This window comes from Macaca thibetana, chromosome 3 (assembly GCF_024542745.1).
Source record: "Macaca thibetana thibetana isolate TM-01 chromosome 3, ASM2454274v1, whole genome shotgun sequence".
In the NCBI taxonomy this organism is placed as follows: Eukaryota; Metazoa; Chordata; class Mammalia; order Primates; family Cercopithecidae; genus Macaca; species Macaca thibetana.
The window spans coordinates 161,840,745-161,846,744 of NC_065580.1; positions in this window are offsets into that span (position 1 = coordinate 161,840,745).

A 6,000-nucleotide genomic window follows, 5' to 3' on the forward strand; every position below is an offset into this window, starting at 1 on the left:
GGAGCAGATATATTTATGGAAAAATGCAGCAATTCAACTCAGAGTGAAAACGCAACGACCATCACTAGAGAGTGGAAATAATCAGTCAACAAACCCATGTTTTGTCTACATGACATAAATAACTGTTGGGGGTGGGTTGCTTTTTTTTTTTCTTTTTTTCCATTCCATTGGCCAATTTAGGCATACAGTGAACAGAGTATTTGATTAACTTAGACTGTTTTCAAAGCTCCAATTTAGTGTAAGGGATAGCTTAAAATTTGTTGTTAATATCCTTGAACACTCACCTATCCACAGCATCCACAGGAGCAAAAAGCACCACCTTAATTACTGCCCACATCCTTTCCAACTGCACTCTGTGTTTGTGGATCTGACCTAATGGGTGAAACACTGTGGTGTTTTCTCTGTTAGAGCAATGTCACGAGGCAAGGGTGTGCTGTCTGCCCCTTGAGAACATTTGTTTGTAAAGGGGTTAGAGTTTTTAATATATATGCAAAGAATGATAATGAAATGTGTCTGGCCTGAACATAATCAAGCAAGATTCCATCTAGTTTCAACAATCCAGAGCGCCAGGGTTGAAGACATTTTTACCGTAACTCGTATTTTCAGCCCTGTGAAGTTGCCGCCCACACAGGAAATGACTTGGAACAGGTGGTCCTCAGAGCTTGCTGGTCTTGTCTGGCTCCATGGGTAATGCTTGTGGGCTCCTGAGTCACTGAATAATTATGAGCCTGAACAAAAGGCTCTCAGATAAGCCCTCAGTCAAGACACAGGGAAAGGCAAGGTGCAGAAGATGACTGTCTGAGCGTGCTAACTGTTCAGAGCGAGCTGATGAATGAGGCTGCGGAGGAAACAATGCCTCCTTGGTTATGCTCTTCTTGGCCCCCCTGGCACCTGGTGGCAGAAGGACGAGAAAGCACAGGTGAGGGGAGTGTCGTTGCACACCTTGGCTTTTAATGAACTTAAATGCATTAGAAAACACCCTACTTAGAAACAGTCCTCACAGAGACAATGAGCTCTCATTCCTCCACTGTGTGCCCAGTGCTGTGCTGGGCATGTATAGACTGTATCTCTTCTCATCCCTTCCCAGGCTGGGAGATGGTGATGTAATTCTTCCCGTTTCACAGAGGAAGGAACTGAGGCGCAGGAGCTCACATACCTAGCTTTATCTTTCATGAGGGGAAATGGATGGGGTTGTGGGTTCAATTATGTCGTCATATATATATATACTTCATATATATACTTCATACACACACACATGCACACACACACACATATCCATGTATGTATATAGAAGTCCTAACCCCCAGTTTCATGGAACGTATCCTTATTTGGAAATAGGGTCATTGCAGGTGTCATGAGTTAAGATAAAGTCACACTGGAGGAGGGTGAGTCTCTAATCCAATGTGATAGTTGTCCTTGTTTAAAAAAACAAAATGCCTTGTGCAGACACAGGGAGAAGGCCATGTGCAGAGAATTAGAATAATACATCTGCAAGTCAAGGAATGCCCATACTGCTGGCAACCACCAGAAGCTACGAGAGAGGTGAGGAAGAAGTGTCTCTTACAGTTTTCAGAGGGAGCGTGGCCCGCCGACACCTTGATTTCTGACTTCTAGCCTCCAGAACTGTGAGACAATACATTTCTGTTATTTTAAGTCACCCAATTTGTGGTACTTTGTTACGGCAGCTCCAGAAAACTAATAGAGATGAGAACTAACAGGTATTGGGGGCCTGGTATGTCAATGTTAATAGAACTGAAAAAAAAAAACACAATAAAACAAACTTCATCAGCTACAAGAAAGAAGGAATTACTAACATGAGTATGTGATTCAAATAAAAATAATGTGAGTAGATAATGTATGGCTGAGAGGGTATAAGAGTAAGGTTCTGTTAAAAAGCAGAGACATGAGAAAGAAAGGGGTCCACGTGCAAATTCTAGAATACACCTCTCGAGGAGGGTGAATTAGACCCTACTTTAGGGGGAAAAAAAATACAGGTGAACTCTTGCCACCTCTATCCAACTGCAAAGTTAGAGCAACAGTGTCTACAAGACCGCCTTCACTTCTGACACCAATTTCAAGTTCAGGGGGTTCTCAAAAACACACTCAGTGCCAATAAGTCACTAGAAGGACTACAGGACTCACTAAAGCTATTCACTGGCGATTGCAGTTTATTAATGGGAAGAATGCAACTAACATCAGCCAAGGAAAGAAGCACATAGAGCGGAACCCAGGCAGTACCAAAGGCAGGGCTTCCATTGTCCTCTCCCTGCAGCCGACAACAGCATCACTTTTCCAGCACTGCTGTGCGGCAACACAGCACGCAGGGAAACCCACCCGAACCTTTGTGTCCAGGGGCTCCGCTGGGGTCTTATCACCACCTTATCAGTCAGCATGGCTGGCTGCCCATGTAACTGGGCTCAGTTCCCAGCCCCTCAGACCAAGCTGAGACCACATGACCTAAAGCCCCCATCCTCACTAAGGCATGTTGATGTGACCCAAGGCCCCACCCAAAATCACCTTGTTACTATCTGGCTGGTCCAAGGCCTCCAGGCAAACAAAGCCACTCCTATCAGACATGACATTCCAAAGGCACAGATCACTTCCCAGAAGCTGAGGGTAAAGGCCAGGCCTCTCTCCCAGCGTATTTAAATTCTTTACTTCCCCTTAGGCTAGACACAGTCCTCCATTTTTCCGTCTGACCCAACCCTGCTGAAACAGCTCCACAACCCCAGCTCTGGAGAAACCTCTCCTCCCCGTAGAGGCTTGGAAGGAGAAGGGATCTCTCTGTCACCTTCCCACAGGCTCCATCGTGTGTCTAGAGCAAAGTCTCCTCCAAGTCTCTCACAGGAAGGAGTCTGTGCAGCTGGGTCTTCCAATGTCCAGTCTGCCTGTGCTCACCAGGCCGGCTGTGTCTAGGAACAATAAGAGGCTCAGCCCAGGAAAAGCAAGAAAAACCTAGTTTGGCTTTGGTCAACAGGGCTGGATGTGGGACAGATGAGGGTCTTTGAAAGGGTGAGAGGACAACACCCTGGCAGCAGTAGGAGCCCAGGATGAAGGCCACAGCCACTGAGCCAGCAGCTATCCCTGTACCAGAGACACTGATGGATGAGGGTCCTCCCACAGCCCGAGTGGGGGTGGGGGAGGTACTTCTCTTCCTTGCGATTCTGTTTTTAAGCCAAAATACGGTGCATGTGACCCTTTTCTGAAGCTGCCTTCCATAACCAAATTAACCAAAAGGAGCAGCAGAAAGTATTCCTTCAGATGACATTTATATATTCTTCCTCCTGATTCTAGAATCAGTGACTGTTCCCTTTTCTGAAAGTTCAGAGTGTTTTTGGAAAGCAGCTGCTTCTCTTCTGTCCATAAGAGCATTCATGCATCTGTCTAATTTCTTACATTTTACCACCAAACAGTATACGTTATTTCCACATTTTCATGCAGCGTGCAAAAGCATTTAAAATATTTTTACAATGCAGACAAAAATTAGTGTGAGCGAACAAGTTGCCTGAGCAATACTCTGTCCCAGCTGCTGCCTGAAAAGGGTCTTCTGTCCTCCATACATTTTTTGATGCAAAATATGCTTCAGGCAAAAGGGGCAATTTTAAAAGGAAAACCAGAAAAGAAATGGAAAGAAAACAGAAAATTAGTGTAATCATTTATAGCCAATTTGAACTTTTTTCCACAACTTTACAGGATTTAAAAGACTCATTGAATGGTAAATGACTGAAATAAAAATATTATTTAATGGAACTCTATGGACAACATACCTGCAACTGGAAATGGAGTTAAAGTTATCAAAATTATTTCCATGGATCCATGAGACCTACAGGATGGAAGAAATATGTTTCAAATCTTCAGTTGACCCATCATTTGAAATTCATTTTCTCTGACTTTTCCATAAGCTATGCCAAGGAAAATAAAGGAACCAGCCCTTGCCCCAGCCCACGGCTCCCCCCCGGCCCACTAGGCTCACCAACTTTCTGACGTTGCCATGTGGATTCAGATGAATGCGAGCAAGTCATCCTGGCATCTGTTTTTCATTGACAAGAGCAGAAAATTAGCATCACCTTCGGCCAAATTCTGCCTTGTATTCCATAATGCATTAGGGGGTCCCCTTCCGATTTTATTTCGCGTTTGGCTTGATAGCACAGTTTCCCTTAACTTCAAAGTTTGTTCTCTGCCTGAATAACTTATCCAGCTCAGAGGATAAGAAATAGGCCTTTATTCTAAGTGGGAATTTACCCGCCAAACCTGTAAGAGAACCAAAAGGCAAAAAGTTCTTGATAGTAAAGTAAAGCAAAACCTTAGTAAGACTTTTGATGTACAAATGCTTCCCTCGATTTAGAAAAATCCAGATGCAGCCATATTCCTACACGATGACTAATTATCATAGACTTCCTGACATAAGCCACTGCAAACCCTAATAGGCAGAACTAACTGTGAATTTTTGCTTCTAATCCTGATGGGGCATTAGCAGGACTCAGGCTTTGCATGGTGTGTTTGGGCTTTTCCAGTTTTACACGGATTTTTTATAATGTATTAATATCATGCGTAATGTCAACATTTGGAAAAGGTTCGTGACTGACGGGGCTGAAAAGGCGTATTTCTCCAGCAGCCTGTTTCTATAATTGAAGTCATTCTTCTTCAAGACTCAGACCACCATATGCTTCCACTTTTTCCCCCTCTCTGTTTTATCAAGGGACCTTGGCACATTGGATTTCAGTATAAATTTCAAATATATTAAGACAGTTCCAAAAACTCAAGCCAGCTCACCCTCAGCTCCTTGTGGTCCCCTCTCAGGAGACTTTATTGAGGCCTGGACTCCTCTCAGCTGTGGTTGGGGTCAGCCCTAATAACAGTAATCACTGAGGTTTATTGAGTGTTTACTATATGCCAGGTTCTGTGCTAAGGGTTTTATGTGTGTTAGGATATTTAGTCCTCCCAAGAACTCTATAAAGAAAGATGAGAAAGCTGTGGCATGGAGACAAGTTAAGGAGTTTGTCCAAGGTCCTAGGACTAGTGCATTCATACAGGCCTTCAATGCCCAATCCCATGTTCTTCATTTTCACTATATGGACCCAGATCCGCAGACTAATGTCTGCTCACCACCCCTACACACAAATACATACCCACACACATCCCAACACACATCCCAACACACACACTCATTCTGAATGTCTCCCTTTAGGGACTCTCACTTCTGCTACTAGGGGTGCAATACCTATTTCCACTCCCTGGCTCACTCTAAGCCCTCATAGAGGGAGGCAGTGCTTTTCCTGGGCTGGGGTCCATCATTGTAAAATGCACTTGACTCATAACTAATTTCTTCCTAGAGCCACCCACCCAGGTGACAGAGAAATAACCCAAGACAGTACATATGTGTTAAGCAACAATTATTTATGAAACATGTGTTATTATGATGCAGCAAAACTGTTTACAGACCCCTGCCCTCCAGTTACACACATACACACACACACACAAAGTTTGACCTGCTGGACTCCTGAGCCTTTGTGGAGTATTCTGAAATCCTGATTGAAAAGGACTAGGAAAAGGAAATTGGAAAAATCCAAAGGAGGATGGGTTGCCTAACTTAGAAAGGACTCTGAGTCATTCCCAAGAGAAAAGAATAAACCTCGAAAACAACAGGAGTGATGAAGGAGGGACTGCAAAAGAGAACAGGGGACTTTGAGAAGAATCTTTTCTAAGGAGAAGTCTTACAGCCCTTAACTCTGTCTTTCCAAGGATGTAATCCTCCCCATTTTGCGTCTTCAAGAGGCTTCAGTAAGACCTTACTTGACTCCCTGACGCTCTTGCAGTCAGAATTGTATCTCTTTGAGATGTGTGACTTTGCCAAACCAGGACTGATGGTGCAAGTTGAGCATCGGGAGGGGGTTAGACTAGGTACTACCAAGGACATAAGGATGACCTCTGACCTTAGGGAGCTTACACCTTACTATGCTGTTTAAAGAAAATAGCACACAACTTTAGGGCAGCATAAAC